The sequence below is a fragment of the Pteropus medius genome, unplaced genomic scaffold (genome assembly GCF_902729225.1).
Source record: "Pteropus medius unplaced genomic scaffold, Ma_sr-lr_union100, whole genome shotgun sequence".
Taxonomy (NCBI): Eukaryota; Metazoa; Chordata; class Mammalia; order Chiroptera; family Pteropodidae; genus Pteropus; species Pteropus medius.
This window is the reverse complement of record NW_024349797.1, coordinates 17,679,866-17,693,319: the sequence shown is the minus strand read 5'-3', so window position 1 is coordinate 17,693,319 and position 13,454 is coordinate 17,679,866. Positions and strand designations below refer to the sequence as shown.

General features: G+C 52.3%; 1 pseudogene; it reads left to right on the top strand.

The window, feature by feature from the left end:
• Window positions 1-551: 551 nt before the first annotated feature.
• Window positions 552-667, top strand: LOC120619854 (uncharacterized; annotated as a pseudogene).
• The last annotated feature ends 12,787 nt before the right edge of the window (window positions 668-13,454 follow it).

Genomic DNA, 13,454 nt, shown 5'->3' with positions numbered 1-13,454 from the left:
TTCTTGCACACAGCTCATTTTACCAATGAGAATATTTGCAATATCTGTGCTAATTAAACCTGATGCCGATTTAGCAAAGCCATATTTGACACTTGCTATGATTCTTGATTGTGTTACTTCCAACACTGACCCTAAGGTGTAAGTTAGAGGGGAGCAATGTATCCACACGCATCCAGCAGTCTCTACTGAATGGCAATTCTAAAGGCGGGCACAGATGTGTGACAGGTTTATCATGGGATGGATCTCATGCCATGTCCCCTCCCTCGTGGGCCTCAGGAACTGGCTATCTCCGTAACTGGTCTCAATACCCTGGGCTGGTCACAAGCCCTGGCTGGAAGGTGGGCATGGAGATGAGAAGAAGGGGCTGGGAAGGCAGTAAGGAAGGACAGGGCATGACGGAAAGGACACTGCCTCACTCAGGAGTCCTGGGCTGCCCTAAGTTGTGTGACCTTAAAAGTCCTTTCTCGGACGTGGTTCCATAGTGTAGGGGTCAGCACGTCCATTTTACACGCAGGTCCTGGGTTCACGCCCAAGTGGAGCCACAGTCCATGGTCTACGGCCATGCCACCCTGAACAAGCCCGATGTCTGATCTCGGAAGCTAAGCAGGGTCGGGCCTGGTTAGTACTTGGATGGGAGACCACCGAGGGAGACCAGGTGCTGTAGGCATAAATAATAATAATAATAATTTTTTTTAAAGTCCCCTCTCCTCTTGAGAATTAGGCTCATCACTACTCTGAACAAGTGGACGGGGCTCACTTGACATTCCATGGAAGATGTGCCCACTCACGGCCCACAGGAGGGTCACCCGGGCCCTTACAAGTCTGTCCCACGGCCCAGTCATTTTAGGTCAGACCCTTGCTCGCCAGGAGAAGTCTGGCTTCTCCTCCATCCCGTTAGCTGCCCACCATCTGTCATTACCCAGAGGCAAGAACCCCGGGTCTTCCAGCTTCAACCTCCATGAGGACAAACTGCTAGTGCCCCAAACCCCCAGCTTCAGGGCCTCTTCAGCTCCTGCTCCCCTCACAGAATCCACTTCCGCCTTCAGGAGTGGGTGACAGTCTGGGGACTCCTGAGCAAGACTGACCTACACCGAGCCCAGTGCCACCTCTTCCTGTGGGTGATCATGGACACAGAGCTTCCTTGAGCTCCGGCTTCTCATTTAATAGCAATATCAATACAGACAACTTGGATATCTCGTGGCATTGGTGGGGCATTCGAGATTGTAAGGGGACATGTGTTCATGACAATGGGGGCATGGATGCCAGGGATGACTTAAGCCAGGACGATATTCAGGAGGAAGAGACGGAGGAGAAGGTTGCTTGAGATGGGGTGGGGGAACCTCGAAATGCCTGTTGAACACACTAAGAGGTGAGCAAGCACAAGAACGAAGGTGGGAGGACAGCCAGGTAGAAGGACCAGGATGAGCCAAGATGCAGAGGCTAAAACGAGGACGGTAAGTTTGGGGGGATGTAGAGGGCACCCAGCCTCCCCGAGATGGTCCAGTCTGTTCTCTGCCAAAGCAGCGTCTCCATTTTTCCCAGGACTTCTTCCCTGCTTCCTTCTCCCTCCCTCCCTCTCTTCCTTTTTTGTCTTTTCTTCTTTCTACTTCCTTCTCCAAATCCTTCTTAGTACACATTATGTCCCAGCCACTGTGCTGGGCACAGTGGACACACACCAGCCGCTGCCAGCACAGAGTTACAGGGAAATGGGAGAGGAAGATAAGGAACAGCTCCCCGTACAAACAAACCATTACCGCGGGGAAGGGCCGTGGAGGGCAAGTTCAGGGAGTGCGGAGCAGAGCGGGAAGCTCCTCTCTGCATCGGGTGGAGGCAGGGCAGGGTGCCGGATGTTTCAGCAGACAAGGCCATAATGATTCCTCCCATCCAGAGGAATGGACTTGAACCTGAACTTAGCCACGTGACTTGCTTTGGGCAATGTACATTAGCAAATGCGACCCCAGCAGAGGCTTAAGAAGCACTTGTGCATTGAGGCTTGCCCTCTTTGGGGGCCCTTGGAATCCCGATATCATGATGTGATGAGCTCAAGCTAGCCTGCTAGAGAGGCCACATGGAGGAGGACCGAAGTGCCCCCACACACAGTGTGCCAACTGCCACACGGAGGAGGCCACCCTCGAGCATCCAGCCAGCGACGGTGCCTGCGAACTTGCAGACACACGAGCAAGCCCAGGTGAGACCAGCACAAGACCCACCCAGACTGGCGGCCAGAGCATCATGAGCTAACGAGCGATTGTTGCTGTGAGTCACTACATTTTTTTTGGGCAGTTTGTTACACAGCTGAGACTGACTAATACAGCAGGAAAAGGGCTCCCTAATGAAGGAAGCTCGAGTTAGAGCTGATCGACGAGGGGGAGCCAACCAGGGGAAGACTGAGAGAGGGCGGGGGAGTCCAGGTGGAGCAGAGCGCGTGCAAAGCATCCGGCAAGAGGCAGAGCAGCACTTTTATTTTTTTTAACACTTTCTTGAACATACACCCAGAGCAACGTACAAGTTGATGGACTAGGACGTAGTGAACAAACACTGTTTACTGTGTAACCAGACCCGCATAAGAAAGAAACCATGACCAGCACCCCAGAGGACCCCCGTAGGCCCCTTCCCATCTCCCACCTCCCTCCAAGGCTGACCACTGTCCTGACTTCTGTCACCACAGAGAGAAGTGTCCTTAAACTTCTCGGGAGCTTCACAGATTTTGAACTCGCACGTGCCGCGGAATCCTGCGGGATGCCCGCCTCTGTGTCTGGCCGCTTTCACTCCACGTTACGGTTTTGAGGCTTCTCCACCTTGTTCTTTCATTCTTGTCAGTGAATTCCATTACTTATCCATTTTGCCAAACACTTGGGTCGATCTGGCCATTAATACATACGCCGCCGTGAATCCGAGGACTGTGTGTGTACGTTTCTGTTTGGCATAGACTAGTAATGGAATTGTTGGTTGTGGGGTTTGCATGTAAAGCAACGCTTCTGAGGGACTGAAGGGAACAGGTGGTTCGAGTAGGGGGAGGTGCGTTAGGGTTGAAGTGAAACCTGTAGAGTGCTGTGAACATGGTAAGGAGGCTGGTTTTCGTGAACAGCGCGATGGGAAGCCAAGGGGTGACAGGCTCTGATGACATCTAAGATCACTCTGCGGGCTGTGTGGGGTATAAGGCTGGAGCTGTCGGGGCTGGAGGGGGGGGTGTGCGGCAGGAAACAGGCAGGCGGGGCGTGGGGAGCGATGGTGAGAGATGGTGGTGGCCTGGACCAGGATGCCAGCGGAGACGGAGACAAGGGGGCGGCATTCTGGTTATCTAGGATGGCCTAACGCAACATCGAGGCTTAAAACAGCAATGCATTTTCTCCCACAATCCTGGAGTTAATTGGCCTCTGCTGAGAGGTTCTCACTGGGGTTTCTCATGCAGTTACAGTCGAATGGGAGCCGGGGCCAGAGTCATTCGAACTCAGCTGGGCTGAAGATGGCTTCTAGCTCAAGATGGCTTTTCTAACTCACGTGCCCTCTGCGCTCTCTCTCTCTCCTCCCTCCTCCCTCCCCCCCTCCCCCTCGGCCTCTCCTCATCTCTCGCCCCAATAGCTAGCTTGGCTTCCTCACAACATGGCAGTTTCAGATTAAATGGCATTAAATACCATTGTGCCCCCCACTTCCCCGGACAGAAGCTGCCAGGCTTCTTATGGCCCAGCCTCAGAGGCCCCAGAGCATTGCTTCTGCCAAGTTGTCTCGATCAGCAAGTGGCGAAGTCCGGGCTGAAGGGAAGGGGAATGACACTGGACCTCTCCGTACGGGGGCAGCACACACGCATGGACGGGCAGGGCAGGGTGGAGGGCATCCGTCTCTGGACACTGGCTAGCAAGGATGGATTTGGAGATCAGACGACATGGACAGGACTTGTCACTGGCTTAGGCAAAGGCCTTTGGCCTTTCTCCTTTGGAATCTCCAGGTTAAAATCATTCGAACAGCACAGAACGTATCTACTTTCCCGGCACAGCCGCTCCGAGGCTTCTTCGCAAAGGTGTTGCTGCCGTTTGAGATGCTCAGGTGCCTGAAGTGGAACTGCGTCCCAGTATTTCACACAGACGTAAGAAACCTCCCTGCAGAGAGCAATGGAGAGACTTTTTTATTCCTGACCCGGCAGGGAAAACTCATCCTTAACGGTCTTGTTCACCTGAGGTCAATGATTGGCTGGAATCGCTTACCGGTGACTCTCCAACCTGAACTGTTGTGTTCCGCTTAGTACCTGTTCCAAAAGCTATTGACGTGAGGCAAAAAGATCAGACTTGGTTTCTGCACAATTTCTAGGGTCAAGTCCCTTCTCTGCTGACCTACGAGGGTGGCATTCTGGTTAGCTAGGACAGCATAGATATGCCACCATGTTACCTTGGGGAACGTTATTTACGTTTTGTCCTTAGTTTGGTCATCGAGGATATCAGGATGACAACGGACCTCCTTCAAAGTGTTGTTGAGAAGATTAAATGAGATAATGCAAAGCACTTGACAGAATCCTCCGAGAACAGTGAGTTCTCGGTAGCTGTGAGCTGCACGGCCGACATGAGATGCACAATAAATTTGTTGAAATTGATGTGCCTCTGCAGCCAATGTCAGCTCAAGGGGCTGGCCCAGGGATTTTATTTGATTTTATTTATTATTTTATATTTTATTTTATTATTATTATTTTTTATTTTACACAAAGCCATGGCTTTTAAACCACCCTTCCTGGGATTATCATCAGCAAAGTTTGCTTTCGATTCCAAATTGTTTTAGAAATTATCCATATGTTTCTGCAGTGTCACTGCGGATAGCTCACAGAGGGTTGTTTCTCTGCAGCATCCTGTCTGTCCGCGCATCTTCACATTGCTGAGATCTCTCACTTTGTGGGGGGAAAATTTTTTATCATTTGCTTTATGGCAAAATGTACACTCCTTAAAGTGTTCTAATGCCTGCCAAAAAAAAAAAAAAAAATGAGCAGAGCTGTCTCCAGGGAAGCAGCCTTTAACTATTCAAACCTGGAGGAAATGAAGGGTTTTATTTGTGGAAATTGGGACATCCGGTGCTGTCTACTTAGGGACGCAGGATTTTTTTGTGAGCACCCATCAACACCTCCACACACTAAAAAATTAATAAAATCCCAGGGAATACATTAATATTTTATACCACAGGTAATCTCGCAAGTTTGGGGACAGTTTTTCTTCTGAGTGTGGTTCATTTTATGCCACAAAAATGATCCAAATCTTACTGAACTACCTCTTCTTTATTGGCATCTTCGATCTCACAGCAATCCTGTCAAGTAGGGACTCTGGCCCCATTTTACAATTGAAAGCACAAAGGCCCAGAGAGGTTAAGAACTCACCTAAGGTCACACAGCTCCAAGTTTCGCTGTCTGCCCACTCCCCAACACACCACATGTCCTTCATCCTTTTGCTGGAACCTGGATTCCTTCCATTTCTCAGCATCTTTCTCTGCCACAGCCTTTTTGTCATGTCCTATAGTATTCCTGGAGGCAGGCGGCAATCCACGAAAATTTAGCAGGAAAAAAAAAAAATCAGCAGACAGGCAGACGCTTGGCATTCTTAAGGCATGGAGGAGCCTCTGAGTCTGCTGAGGAGCCCGAGCCTCAATGAGTGTTGAGAGTCACTGCTTGGTGAAGTTTAGATAGAATTTGTTTATTCACACATGCAACTAACATTCATTGAGCATCTTTTGAATGTCCAGCATGGTATCGGGCTCTGGTGATAGAGATGAATGGGCAGCCCTGCTTGCAAGGCATTCTCAGGTTTCCAGTGATGTGAGTATGAGAGACACACACCCAAGTACTGGAAGCAGCAGCATATGACAGGAGCTGCCAATTCCTTAGCTAGCCTCCAGGGACCGTCCACTCCACTGCCTAACTGACCAGAGAATCCAGCTCCACGCCCGCTGCTCTGGTGTAAGCCACCGCCATCTCACATCTGTGCCGCTGAGATCGGCAAGGTCTCCCGAGCTCCTGCCTACACCTCTGACCCTTTCTCCACACTATAACTAAAGGGACGATCTGACCCATGTTAAGCCTCCAAAGCTTCCTCTCTGTCCTTACAACGAAGTCTAAAGTCCTGAGCCAGGACCCCTCCTTATAGGCATATATTCTGGGTTGTTCACTGTTGGGCCAGGCCATGGGTGGGCATTCAACCAATGTTTGTTAAGTGAATATACCAGGCCGGGGTGGGTGGGTCTTTACACCTTGTGACATCATAATGCAAAACCCCTGCCTAGGAGCCGTTCTTGGTCTATTTGAAGAATAAACTCTTAACTGGATTCACTTTGAAATTTCTAGCAGTTTTTATATGCTAGTGAGTGCTATGATTTTAATGCAGCTAAGATTTTTTTTTTTTAATGTTATATAAACATGACAATAGATAGGTAGACAAGACTGCTACCAAACGGCTATATTAGTCTGGTCCGTCGCATAAGTCCAGCCATATTTGGGACTGATGTGGGCGGGCAGTGGAGGCTACAGGGTAAAGTCTGGTTTGGCTTTATTTTGTGACCTTGGGCAGGTTATTAAGCGGCTTTAAGCCTCATCTAAAAATGATCCCTGCCTCGTTGGCCTAACAAGGTCACTGTGAAGACCAGCACTGGCTGAGGAAGGGCAAGGGGTCATGGCAGTGAGCACGGCAGCTTCCCACCGTGGGAAGCCCCCACACCCTCCTCTCCTGGAAATGGCTGGGAAGGTACGCTGAGGTTGTCTTCGTTCTCATTCTTTCCCAAAGGAGGTCTGGGATGTGAGATGCAAACCTTCTGTCCAGTTTATCTGCCTGCAGTCATCAGTCCCCACGAGCACAGGCAGCAGGAACCAGACGTTTGAGAAGTCCTTACGTGGGGAGGGATGCTGGATCCGATGATCTCCCAGCTTCAGACCAGGAATGCTCTGTGATTCTCTTGCTTTCCCTTGGCAGGGGTGCGTTTTAAACAATGATAAGGATCCTCGCAGAATTGGGGTAACTTCTGGAAAATCCATTTCTGGAGACTCCCAGGAAGCCAAGCTTTCAGGCAGAGTACTTTTTCTTCCCCAAAATAGAAGCACAAAAGAAAAATAGTACTGTTAAGTCACGCAAGAGAGCCAATAACCTAACCCTGCCCCCAGACAGAACTCCGGACCCAGGAGGCTGTACTCACCCCAGGGAGAGTCATGTTGCAGCCTGGCATCTGTCTGGGGCCCAGCAGCATGTGCTTTGCCCAGTGCCAACATGCAAACTTTATTTTTGTTTTTATTACTCTTCAGTGACTGTGTGATACAAACATTTTTTCGATCGCCTTCCTAGAATTTTACTTGGGCCTAGGACGGAGGGGTGGTGGTCAACTTTCATCTGCTCCCTGCTTTCAGGCCTAGAATGAGAGTCTATCCATTGATCTATCCATTCATTCAATAGTGAGACCTCTCTCTGTGCCAGGCTGTGTGCTAAGTGCTCAGAGGAAGAAATCAATGATACATAGCCCTTGTTCTCAAGCAGTTCACAGTGTTTGGGGGAAACTATCGAGTAAATAGAATTACAATGCAACATGGACACAGGATAGCAGGGTTCCTGGGCTATTATGGGAGTGTACTGAATATTATGGGAATCGTATAAGACGGGCATCAGCTGGGCCTGGGATGTTAGAGATGGTTCTCCTAGGGATTTGACTGAGCAGGACTAAGCTAGGTAAAGGTAAAGTGCAGGGAGAGAGGAGGGGAAGGGTGTTTCAAAGAGAGCAGAATGTGGCCAGGACCTGTGCAGCATTCCATCCCTGAATCGAAAAATATACAACCAGGATCAATGGGCAAGGAGGTGGCACAGGGACGGATCAATGAGGGTAGAGCCCAGAGACATTGAACGAAAAAAGGGGGTGATATTGACACATAGCTCAATGAATATTCAAATACTTTTGAGAGGCCGGCCCCACGCTCAGTGCTGGCCCAGGCTCTTACTCCATTTCAAAAAGCACCTAAAATTCTCTTTCCACTTTAATGAAAAGAAGTCATTTAGCCTGATAATCTGGTACATAATTGGTGCTCAGTCACTGGTGATCACGGCCCCTCCCTGCCTGGGAGTTGTGACGGCCTATGCAATATTCCCCAAAGATGCAGTACTCCGTCACAGGAGCAGTCACCTTTGCATCGTGAAAAATGGCCCATCCCTGCAGCTAACACCCGCACCGCACTATTCCAGAGCCTTCTGTTCCCCAAGCCCCGCCGACTGATGGAGAGGAAGGTTGGTCATCTTGGCTCTTTGCTTTGGAAAGAAAATGATTTTCAGCCCAACTTCACCCCATAGCAATTACGGAAAATAAATGGAAGCGTAAAAGCAGGAGATGACTAACAGATGGGGAAAAATCAAGTGACGCCTGGCTACCAGCACCCTGCTCTTCAGGACGCAGAAGCAGACCCTGCTCCCTGGAGTCTGAAATGGCCACACGCTCTCTGATCAGACTGGGAGAAGGCAGTTCCCGCCTCAAGCCCCAGGGGTAGGGCGCCTGTGCGCAGGCCCCCATGAGCCCCCGTTGGCTCCATCAGCCTTCCAGACCTGCGAGTGAGGACAGCAATAGCAGGCTGGGAACTCCTGGAAAGGGCCTCAAGGGATTAAACGAGAACATATTGCTTTTCTGTCTGACTGCGAAAATATGTGTTCGTGGTGGGAAACACGAACAAAGGAAAGAAAAAGTGATCTGGAGCTCCGCACCTGGACATGACCCTCCTGTTCAGCCTCTGGATAAATGTCCCACCAGCGTGTCAGCTCTCTGAGCAGTGACGGCTCGTCCCTGGCTGTGCCCCTGGTACCGAGCAGAGGGTAGCACATTGGAGTCATCTAGGACCTGTTTCCACCGATCCACGGCTGTCCCGGTGGTGGCTCCCTTTATCATTCCAGCTCAGTTCCAAGGCCAGTCCTCAGAGATCTCTCCTAGCCCATCCGGGTCCCACTTATCCCAAGTCGACTTTCTCCTTTCTGGAATTCACTTTCATCTGTAATTATCTTGTTTCCTTGTTTGTTGGATGCCCGTCCCCTCTGCCCCCAGGAATGTACCTGAGGATAGACTCACTCACCTCAGGGTCCTGCCTCAAGGACACAGGGGCTACTCACTTGTGCCGCACTGTGGTTACCTGTGAGGGAGGAGCCTACCCAACCTCTTGTAGTATTTCAGTAGGCGAACCCAGCAATGATGATCACCGCTCATGTTTAAATGCTCAGTGAACTCTGGCCATTTTTCTCCTGGAATATCCCATATATAAGCCACCGTGTGTGCATGCGTGCGTGCGTGCGTGCACGCATGTGCATGTGTGTGTGTGTGTACATGAGCCTTCATGTACACGCAAAGGGTCATAGTTCTAGGCTGGGGGCTGGGGCCCCATGCTCCCAACTCATTTCTCAGCCTTGGGCAAATTCCAGAAATTCACTTTTTCCATGTTTATGAAACCAATAAAGAACTCTGCCTCAGGTAGGCTGTGAGCTCCAAACGAGATAAGATCCTGGAACTGTCAAGAGTCCAAAGAAATAGTACAGAAACACACGCACGCGCGCGCGCACACACACACACACACACACACACACAGATACACACCCCACTGGAAAGACCCACACTCGTTTTCAGTAAAGCCTCAGAGGGTGACTTGGCGATTCGTGGCCCAAGACTCCATGGGGTATCCCAGCTCCCATGGAGGCTGCTGCTCCTCGACTGTCCCCAGAACCTGAGCCACGTCTCAACTGGATCCCCGAGGAAAAGTTCCCAATATCCAAACCCAGGAAAGAGTTCCTTCTCTCCATGGCCCCCCAATACGGAGACAGGGGAGGGCCTGCCCTAATTTCATTTCCACACTCATTCGTCCCCTACCCAGGCCCTCGCTGCTCCCCGAGGTGCCCTCAGCGTCGCAGGGACACGGCTCCGCCCCTCCCCTCCGCAGGGGACTGCCTCTCCGAATGGCGCGGGGACACGGGTCCTTCTTCGAAGGGTGTGTGTGTAGGAGAAGGTCGTCCGCGGGACAGGGGGTGGCGGACGGCGTTGGGAGTAGGGGTGGGAGGGCGCGGGCCCTCCAGGACCAGGTCCTGGGACCTGCGGGCTCACTCCCCACCCCCCCAGTTGCGTCACCCGGCCCACCGCCCCCCTGAGACATCACAATCTGGGGCTGGGACCTCGCGCCTCATCTTAGCAGTTTTTTGCAACAAACAATCCACCCAAACAAACACAGAAAAAAAAAAAAAAAAAAAGAGGAAGAGAAACCGACCTGGGCCAGCCTCCTCCCCCGCCCCACCGCCCCTCCTCGCCCCGGACCCCCGCCCCCCCCCCCCCCCCCGGATGAGTCAGGCATGACCGGGCGCCCAGCGCCCGCCGCCCGCGCCGCCTGCTGCCGCCCGCTGACGGGCGACCGATGACCGCGCGCCGCTTACGCCCGCGCCCGCCATGCGCGCCGCCGCTCGCCCATCACGCGACGCCCTCTTTGTCGGTGCGTTGCCGTATCGCCCGCCCGCCTGTCCCCAGCGCCCGCCGCCCGCGCCCGGCCGGCGGCCCACGTCGCCGGCCATGGCTGCTCAGGAATGGGACTGGTTCAACGCGGGGAATAAATCGGACGGATCCGTGCGACATCCGCGATCGAACCTGCAAGGTAACGCGCCCAACCTCGGAAGGATCGCCGAGGTCAGGGGTCGCCCCGGGGAGGCAGCTCCCACATTCGGCGAACTCCCACCGCGCTGCCCCCTGCCGGGTCTGACCCCACCCCGGTGTCACCTCTGTGGGAGGCGGGGTTTGAACCCTTCCCGCCCCCAAACCCCAGCATCGCCCGCCCTGGCCACAGCGCCCAGGGGTTGGGAGGCACACGTGTGTCTGTGGTGGTGGGAGGTTCCCATTTTCTTTGCGGGGACGTCACGACTCCCCTCCAGCCAGAGCTTCGAGTTTGGAGAAGTTTGTACGTGGGCTCTTGGGGGCGGCGGCCCAGGTCACGGCGGGGAGGAGAAAGTGCGACTACGTGTGCGTGTGTGCGAGTTCGCACACTTGCTGAGTGCCTCGCAGGCCAGGGGCATTGAATGGGGGGCGGCGCCTCGGGGGGTGGGCCAGGGGCGCGCATCTGCGGGGTCCCGAGGGCCCAGAGCGCGCGCCCGCCGCTTTCCTCGAGGACCTGCCCCTGGCCCCGGGCTAAGCCGGGCTGAGGCCCCGAGGCACCGCCCGCCGGGGCGCGGGGCGCTGGGACCGGCGTCTCCCTTGAGACGAGGTGAAAGAGAAACTCCCGGGCCGGCGCGTCTGGCAGGGAGAGCTACGTACGAGTGGCTCCCACCATAGCTGAAGTGTATTTGTCTTTCGGAGGGGCTTGTTCGTTGTGGAAACTTAGTACAAAAATATTTAAAGGGAAAAAGTCACCCACAATTCCCGCCCATCGAAAGCTGCTTTCCCTGGAGGTGCGTTTGCAGCCTCTCTCTTTTCACGTGTGAACTTTGCAGAACTGGACAGAGTTCCATTTCCGGCCTCTCTTCAGGCACCTGGACTTGGGCAAAGGGAAGTTTCTGTAGCAGCTTCCCCTGCAGGCTTGAGTTTCTAGAGATTCCAGGATTCCGAGCTGGGAGGATGGGAGGCGGGGACAGAGAGGTGACGGGACTGTGGGTGCCAACACCCTCAGCAGTTGCCGTGCCTTTACTGCTGGGGGTTGGGGAGCCCCAGCAGGCAGGGGGCAGGCTGGGGGGGTGGCGGAGCAGTCAAGTTTAAACATTACATAAAGGAATGTTTCCTGGGCCTCCACGTGGACCTGCTCCACCCCTAGGCTGGGCAAGGACAATGCAGACAGAGGTGACCTGAAGTGGGAGGAGAGCCTAGTGCAGTGGCCACTGGACACTGAGTTTGCTCTGGGCTCCCCTCATCTCCTCTGCCCATGATTTGTGTAAAACGGGGAGGATCAGGCTGGAGATGTTAAAAATGATCCCTTTTGGTAATAAGTCTCATGTTTGGATCCTGTTGTCCGAGAAGTGACATCTTATTTGGGGGTGGGCGTTACTGTCTTTTGCTGAAATGGCATTTGGTTTAGGCTGTCAGAGTGTGTGTGTGTGTATTAGGCAGTCAGTGGGCGTTTAATAAACATATACTAACCATTTCTTGGTGCAAGTTTTCATGCATGTTTTTAGCATCAGCTCTCAGTGTAAAGATCGGCTTTCGTGAAGGGATGCTCAGCGATGAGAGCAGTTACTTACACCTAGAACTGTGAGAGAAGGCTTCACCAAATGGGGTAATCTGAGATGGGTCCTGAAGGCTGAGTAGGAGTTCACTGAGTGGACTTCGGTCTCTCTGCTCCCAGTGACCCGTCTTCACTTTTAGGCGATGCCAGTTACAATCTGAGCACCAAAGGTTTTTGCCACTTAAAATAATAAACTTTTAAATGTATGCATATACATCACGTATATATCTTATACATGATTATGTATATGTCTATAAAATGCATTCGTCTTAAGTGCAAGCCCCACACATGTTTACATTTTTACATCTGTGTAACCATCACCCAGATCAGGATGTAGATTTCCAGTGCCCTGAGTGGGCGCCTCATCTCTTTTCCCCATCAGTAGCGCCCCCCCGACACACACTACTCTGATCTTTATTACTATAGTTTTGCCTCTAGAACTTCACGTAACATTGACTCAAACGGTATGTATTCTTTTAAATTGGCCTTTTTTGTTCCACTGTATGTTGGAGCCATCGATCCATAATCTTGCCTGTATCAGTGCTTCCTTTTTGAGGGTGGGGGTGGGGTTATGAAACTACCGAGGTATAATTTACACATCATAAAATTCACCTGTTATAAGTTTACGATTCAATAATTTTTAGTTAATCTACAGAGTATTGCGAACATCATACCAGTCCAGGTTGGAACATTTTCTTTACCTGGAAGAGACCCCTAGTGCTCCGCGTACGCATCGGTGTCAGCTCCCAGCCCTGGGCCAAGACGGTGCTGGTTGCTTGTGATTGCCGGGGACCGTGGCGTGCTACGGACATACGTATCATGGTGGATCCGTTCATCGGGGAGGGACATTTGGGTTCTTGCAGTTCGGGGCTATTGTGAATGAATGAAACTGTAAGTCCTGGGGGTACCCCGGCACTGTAGAGTTGCTGGCTCGGGCTTTGCTGCTGCATCCGTCATTGCTAAGAAGAGGCTGGGAGAGGAGGTGAGGCCAGGAATCTGCCTTCTTTTTCTTCTCCATTTTCCTCTTGGCTTTCCTGTCTCTTGACTGGATGCTAAACAGACGTTTTTTTCCTTCTCATCTCCGTGGTACTCAGGAAGTCTCAATCAAAGAACCAAGTCTAGAAGGCACCCCGTGCCATGCTTAGAGCATCTGCCCAAACCAGCTGATGGGTGTCAGCCAGCCCTGGACAGTCTGGACGATCAGCTCTTCCGGCCATGGGTGGGGGCCTTGTTCAACTGAACTCAGCGTGGGTGGGGAGGCAGGAGGAGTCCGGGCAGAAGGGTTGTT